Raw genomic sequence first — 8,361 nt, forward strand, 5'->3', positions numbered from 1 at the left:
TACAACCGGACAACATTTCAAACTTTTCTCAGCTCAAGTACCTCTTCCTCACCAACTTCATGCAGCTACGTAAATACAAAGGCGATTCTCATTCAATTATAGGCTGTAAACAAAGGGAGGGGGAGACTGTTCGAGAATACTTTACAAGGTTCATAAACGCTACACTGGATGTACCGGGGCATGACGAAGGGCACATTGCTGGTGCTTTCACATGGGGACTCCTGCATGGGCGCCTCTCGCAAAAACTCATGGGAAAGAAGCCTATAACATGAGCTGAGTTGAAAGAAAGAGTGGAGAGATACCTACGGCAGGAGGATGGTGAAGCAGCCAAGAAGGCCCACTTGAATGCTATGGCGACTAAACATCACCACCCGACCCACACAGATTTCCAGGGGGGAGGAAGACATTATGGCTGTAACGTCATAAAATTTCCAACCAAAAATTTTCATTTTTACAACCATCAAACATGAGTAAATAGTTTAGATTCCAAAGTAACAATGTAGTCACAACCGATTACATAATAAAAGATAAAATAGTTTCCCCGAGTGTGTGTACGGTCACGCTGGCGCCTTCCCACGGTCCTCACTCGTACCTGAAACACATAATGCAACAACTATAAGCATAAAGCTTAGTGAGTTCCCAAAACACAACATACGCACATACGCCTTTCCAGGCCTTGACCTTCCGGTCCATGTGTCTCAGGGGACTTCCGTCCCGACTGGGTAAACCTTCCGGTCCTACCTACGTCAACCCTTACAGTCCATATGACCACGCCTTCCGGCCCATATCAAACATATCATACATGACACATATAGAAAATAACTTAACACACATAAGGCATATATTTCATATCATATTCGACCTTCCGGTCACATAGTCAAAACCCTTCCGGGTACAGTATAGTGAGAAGACTCACCTCGTTTGCCTCGCTAAGTCGCTAATCGTGAATCCTGAAATCACTCGGGCTCGAACCCTCGAGCTGCAATCCTCCTATGACATTATAAATATTTAATTATTACTTGTACCACTAAGGTGGACCATCCATATCAAGTCAACACAGGTTGACTTGGTCAACAGTCTTAGACAATTTGGAACAGACTCGGCGAGTGCACAATAGTGACTCGGCGAGTCTACGCGTTTTTACCAACTCTCAAGAATTTTCCCTTTGACTCGTCGAGTACTCCCCCGACTCGACGAGTTCCACCTGGGCCTGAATCACAGGGCCACCGCGACTCAACTCGCCGAGTCGAAGGTCAACTCGGCGAGTCCCAACCTGACTTGGTCCACCTGTCAAAACCTTTCCAACTCTCTGCGACTCACTGAGTCGCCCACAACTCGGTCCAGACTACACACAGGATGGTCTCAAGGACAATCTTCAAGCGACTCGTCGAGTCTGTTCTTCAGACTCGGCGAGTCCATGCCATGCACCAGCTAAAAACTGGCTTTTGCGGTTAGATCCGTTCCATACATACATAGATCTGGCCTTCCCAAGCTTATTTGTCACGTAAAGTCTCAGTCTTGGTTGCCATGCAATGCATACAAGGCTTACTTTGAAGAAACAACCACTTATTTGGCAAGTTTAGCTTCTAACTCAAAAGAATGGACATAAAGCTTGTCATGAGGGGTCTCCTGGACCCGCTTAAGTCCAGATCTAGGTTCCATGTCTCCATGGGACCTCTCATACTTCTTATTCAAGCCAAGAAATGCAAGAAGAAACCATAGATTTGGCCCATCAACACAAAACACGAAGATTGGCTCAGAAAATTACCTCAAGAAGACCCCCTTGATGAAATAGCAACAGATCTAAGCTCCCCAACACTTCAAGCTTGCTCCTCTCCCTCCTTTCCTTGCAATATCACACAAAATGATGAACAAAAGGCCTTCAAACACACTCACAAGGGCTTACAGACGTATGGAGGCTCTTAGGGTTCAAGGTGGCCGCATATGAGGGCCATAAGGTCCTTTAAATAGGGCTTAGGACCGGGAAATTAGGGTTTCATTAAACAGCGCGGACTCGCCGAGTCCATCCCTTGGACTCCCCGAGTCTGGACGCGAACCCCCGCTCAAAACGCGACCCGACTCGGCGAGTTCGACCACCAACTCGCCGAGTCCCCTCACAGAATGACAAAAATATATGAAATGAAGATACCTGGGGATTCGGGCTGTTACAAATCTCCCCCACTAGAATAAGACTTCGCCCTCGAAGTCCCGCTTAGGCAAAAAGCTCCGGATGCTGCTCCCGCATCTCATGTTCCGGCTCCCAGGTCATCTCTGATCCCTTCCGATGCTGCCACTGAACCAATACCAGGGGTACCTCCTTGTTTCTGAAAACCTTGATCTTCCGATCTTTCATGGCCACAGGTCTTTCAGCATAATTCAGACTTGCATCCACCTGAATATCTCCTAACGGAACCACCGCTGATTCGTCGGCTATACATTTCCGCAGTTGCGACACATGGAAAGTATCGTGAATCTGTCCCAACTCTGCTGGCAAGTCTAAACGGTAGGCTACCCGACCCACCCTTGCGATCACACGGAAAGGACCAATATACCGGGGCCCCAACTTGCCCCTCTTCCTGAATCGAATCACTCCTTTCCAAGGAGAGACCTTCAGGAGCACGAGATCACCAACTTGGAACTCAAGCTCGGCCCGTCGCCTGTCTGCATAACTCTTCTGCCGGCTCTGAGCGGTCAACAACCTTTGCCTGACCATCTGAATTTGCTCGGTCGTCTGAAGCACGATCTCCGTGCTACCCATAACCTGCTGTCCCACCTCACCCCAACAGATGGGGGTGCGACACCTCCGCCCATACAACAGCTCAAAGGGCGGCATACCAATGCTCGAATGATGGCTGTTGTTATACGAGAACTCTGCTAAAGGTAGATAGGTGTCCCAGCTCCCTCCAAAGTCCAACACACATGCCCGAAGCATGTCCTCGAGTGTCTGAATTGTCCGTTCACTCTGGCCGTCTGTCTGAGGATGATATGCCGTACTGAAATGTAACCTAGTACCCAGCTCTTCATGGAATTTCTTCCAGAACCTGGAAGTGAAACGCACGTCGCGGTCTGAAATAATCGAGATCGGAACCCCGTGCCGAGATACTACTTCCCTCACATATAACTCAGCCAACTTCTCCGCAGAAGAGCTCTCACTAATAGCTAGAAAATGAGCGCTCTTTGTCAGCCGATCCACAATTACCCAAATCGCATCGACTCCTCTCGCCGTTCGCGGTAACTTGGTGATGAAATCCATAGAGATTTGTTCCCACTTCCATTCGGGAATCTCTAGCGGTTGCAGCTTACCGTGCGGTCGCTGGTGTTCGGCCTTGACCTGCCGACAAGTCAAGCACCTCTCGACGAACCAAGCGACATCCCTTTTCATACATGCCCACCAGTACTCCTTCTTGAGATCCAAATACATTTTCGTAGCACCAGGATGAATCGAGAATTTCGATCGATGTGCTTCCTCCATCAAAATAGTGCGCGCACCGCCCACAAACGGCACCCAAATCCGTCCCTGACAAGTTATAAGCCCCCGACCAACTGTAACAAATCCTGATACCTGACCTACCACCCGTTCCTTCTTCTGGTGTTCCGGCTTTACAGCCTCCATCTGAGCCCCTCGAATAATGTCCAGAATCGGGGTCAAAACCGTCAACCTCATACAATTATCTCGGATCGGGGTGCTATCCGCCCTACGGCTCAATGCGTCGGCTACCACATTAGCCTTGCCCGGGTGGTACAGGATCTCACAATCGTAATCCTTCACCACATCCAACCACCTCCTCTGTCGCATATTCAGATTTGGCTGATCCATCAAGTATTTCAAGCTCTTATGGTCCGTGTAAATCGTACACCGAACCTCGTACAAATAGTGTCGCCAGATCTTGAGGGCAAACACCACCGCCCCCAATTCCAGGTCGTACGTGGGATATCTCGACTCATGAGGCTTCAACTGCCTCGAAGCGTACGCTATCACATGACCCCTCTGCATAAGTACCGCCCCCAAACTCGATATAGAGGCGTCACAGTATACCACAAAATCATCCATCCCTTCCGGGAGTGCAAGCACTGGAGCCTCGCACAATTTCTGACGAAGCGTCTCAAATGAAGACTGCTGCTCCGGTCCCCATGAAAACACAACACCCTTCCGGGTCATCCTAGTAAGTGGCACAGCGATCTTGGAGAAATCCTTGATAAATCTGCGGTAATATCCAGCCAAACCCAGAAAACTCCTGATCTCGGTGGGCGATCTCGGCACCTCCCACCTCAACACCGCCTCAATCTTGGCCGGGTCGACCAATATCCCCTTCTGGTTCACAAGATGCCCGAGGATTTGGACCTCTCGTAACCAGAAATCACACTTGGAGAACTTGGCATACAGTCTCTCCGATCTCAAAACCCGAAGAATCTCCCGCAAATGTTCCTCATGCTGGTCCCTAGTCCTCGAATACACCAAAATATCATCGATGAATACGATCACCGACCGATCCAGCATCGGTCGGCACACCCTGTTCATGAGATCCATGAATGCGGCTGGGGCATTGGTGAGCCCAAAAGGCATCACCACAAACTCATAATGTCCATAACGAGTCCTGAAGGCAGTCTTTTGGATATCCTCCTCGCGAACCCTCATCTGATGATATCCCGACCTCAAGTCAATCTTGGAAAACCAAGATGCCCCCTGCAACTGATCGAACAGATCGTCGATCCTAGGTAACGGGTATCGGTTCTTAATCGTCAACTTGTTTAACTCCCGATAATCGATACACATCCGATGTGAACCATCCTTCTTCTTGACGAACAAAATCGGCACTCCGCAAGGCGAACTACTCGGTCGAATGAATCCCTTCCCCAACAGCTCCTGAAGCTGCGAGGATAATTCCTGCATTTCCGGTGGAGCGAGACGGTAAGGCACCTTGGCGATGGGCGCTGCTCCCGGAACCAAATCGATACGAAACTCCACTTGCCTCTCCGGAGGCACACCTGGTAACTCCTCGGGGAACACATCCGCAAACTCGCATACAACCGGAACGTCATCAATCGAATTGGGCCTCTCCGCGGTCACACGAGTATCCATCACATAGGCTATGAATCCATCACAGCCCTGCTGCAGACTCTGCCTTGCCCTGGCCGCTGAACAAAACGCTGACCCACACCGGGTCCCTTTGCCATAAACCGTGAGCACTCCCCCACTAGGGTCTCGAATCATCACCAGCTGTCTCTCGCAGTCAATGACTGCTCAAAACTTACTCAACCAATCCATGCCCACGATAATGCAAACATCCCCCATAGCTATAGGGACCAAGTCTATAGGAAACTCGACCCCAAAAATCTCGAGCACGCATCCTCGAATCACCTCGGTGGTGTATACCACTCTCTCGTTTGCTATAGCAACTCGCAGGGGACGACTCATCGTCTCCCGATCGATATCGATGTACTGGCTAAAAGCCAGCGAAACAAAGGACCGACTCGCACCTGAGTCGAATAATACCAAAGCAGGCACATGATTCACAAGAAAAGTACCTACGCATATAGTAATATAAGCATAATATCTCAGCATAAATGTAAATACATGAAAGAATACATACCGGCCACTACATCAGGCGCCGCACGGACCTCCTCCGCAGTCAACTGGAAAGCTCTCCCACGAGCCTTCGGGGCCTCGGTCTTCACTGGCCGAACCTCAGGAACCTTAGCAGCAGGCGAAGATCCCTGGCGAAGCTGGGGGCACTCGGCCTTCCGATGGCCAGTCTGGTTGCAATGGAAGCAGACCATAAATCCCTTGGGGCAATCCCTCGCAATGTGCCCCTCCTTGCCACACTTGTAGCAAGCACCCGATCGACATGCCCCCTCGTGACCCTTGCCGCACTTCCCACAAGTACGGCTCTTCTGTCCTCCGGATCTCAAATCAGCGGACTTGGTCCGCTTGGCTGCCGGCTGCGACTGAGCCAACCGCCGATCCACCCGTTGAGACTCGACCTCCTCCCTGGCCTGGGTCTCCAACTCGATCTCCCGCTTCCTGGCATTCGCCTGAAGCTCAGCAAAAGTCTGATATGATGAGTTCGATACGAACTCCTGGATGTCTCTCCTCAACACTCCCAAATACCGGCTCATCCGAGCCTGCTCTGTGGACACCTGCTCGGGGCAGAACATCGCCCTCTCATGAAACTTTCACGTGATTGCTGTAACCGAATCATTACCCTGCTTGAGGGTCAAGAAATCCTGAACCAACCGTTCCCTCTCTACCGGGGGAACATACTCGTCTCTGAACATAGCAGTAAATCTCTCCCAAGTCAAGGCTGAAACCTCCGCAAGAGTGAAGTTCGCCGTCACAAACTTCCACCAATCCTTTGCTCCCAGGCGGAGCTGGTTCAAGGCGAACCGCACCCTCAGATGCTCCGGACATGAACAAGTATAGAAGCATCCCTCAATATCAGCAATCCACCTCATCGCAGCAATCGGATCCTGCGTCCCGTCAAACTCTGGTGGTTTCGTGTTGCTGAACTCCCGAAACAGCAACGAGTCACCCCCCTGTGGTCTGGCAGCAGCCACAGCTACGGTAGCTGCAGCGGCGGCAGCCTCAGACAACGCGGCGTACCGCTCATCAAATGTCTCCATCAGCATGGTCTTAATAGACCCAAACATCTCTGGGATCTCGGCCCGGATCGCTGCAGCTACCTCCTCATGAATCATCTGACGAAGCTCCTCGTCAGTCACTCCACTCGTGCCAGGTCTGTGTCGTGGTCCAACCATGATGTCTCTGAAATACTACAAAAAATATCAGAGACCCTATCGGGCAAAATCGCACTCGATAACGCAGTCCTACTCAGTCTTCGATACTCAGGGGTTCTTACTTGGCTGCCTACTGACCCGGTGTCCTTGGTAGTACGGGCCCAATACTACCAATTACACCGCGTCGGTATTCACCCCAAGTCATCCTCCCCAAACCGCGAATCCTGAGCACTCTATTCTCATCATACTCTAGTTACTCACTCGCTCTCGAGCACCTCATAGAAGCAAGTTTCCCTAGACTAAGGCATCACAAGATCAGGCCACTCTAGTCCTAATATGTATACCTAGTCTACTAGCATGCATATCATATCATATCACGTATCGTAACACATATAATAAGAGTATTTTGGGGATTTTTACCGTTCGGGCGCTGGCTGACCGTACACACTTTTTTTTCTTTGGTCGTCTCATTTGTCAAAAAATTTAAATTTTCTCAAATCCCCGGTTTGAGTTCAGTTACGCCCGAAGGTGTACCCGAATCCCTCAAACCAAGGCTCTGATACCAACTTGTAACGTCATAAAATTTCCAACCAAAAATTTTCATTTTTACAACCATCAAACATGAGTAAATAGTTTAGATTCCAAAGTAACAATGTAGTCACAACCGATTACATAACAAAAGATAAAATAGTTTCCCCGAGTGTGTGTACGGTCACGCTGGCGCCTTCCCACGGTCCTCACTCGTACCTGAAACACATAATGCAACAACTGTAAGCATAAAGCTTAGTGAGTTCCCAAAACACAACATACGCACATACGCCTTTCCAGGCCTTGACCTTCTGGTCCATGTGTCTCAGGGGACTTCCGTCCCGACTGGGTAAACCTTCCGGTCCTACCCACGTCAACCCTTACAGTCCATATGACCACGCCTTCCGGCCCATATCAAACATATCATACATGACACATATAGCAAATAACTTAACACACATAAGGCATATATTTCATATCATATTCGACCTTCCGGTCACATAGTCAAAACCCTTCCGGGTACAGTATAGTGAGAAGACTCACCTCGTTTGCCTCGCTAAGTCGCTAATCGTGAATCCTGAAATCACTCGGGCTCGAACCCTCGAGCTGCAATCCTCCTATGACATTATAAATCTTTAATTATTACTTGTACCACTAAGGTGGACCATCCATATCAAGTCAACACAGGTTGACTTGGTCAACAGTCTTAGACAATTTGGAACAGACTCGGCGAGTGCACAATAGTGACTCGGCGAGTCTACGCGTTTTTACCAACTCTCAAGAATTTTCCCTTTGACTCGTCGAGTACTCCCCCGACTCGACGAGTTCCACCTGGGCCTGAATCACAGGGCCACCACGACTCAACTCGCCGAGTCGAAGGTCAACTCGGCGAGTCCCAACCTGACTCGGTCCACCTGTCAAAACCTTTCCAACTCTCTGCGACTCACTGAGTCGCCCACAACTCGGTCCGGACTACACACAGGATGGTCTCAAGGACAATCTTCAAGCGACTCGTCGAGTCTATTCTTCAGACTCGGCGAGTCCATGCCATGCACCAGCTAAAACTGGCTTTTGCGGTCAGATCCGTTCCATACATAC

The sequence above is a fragment of the Lactuca saligna genome, chromosome 1 (assembly GCF_052625555.1).
Source record: "Lactuca saligna cultivar CGN05327 chromosome 1, ASM5262555v1, whole genome shotgun sequence".
In the NCBI taxonomy this organism is placed as follows: domain Eukaryota; kingdom Viridiplantae; phylum Streptophyta; class Magnoliopsida; order Asterales; family Asteraceae; genus Lactuca; species Lactuca saligna.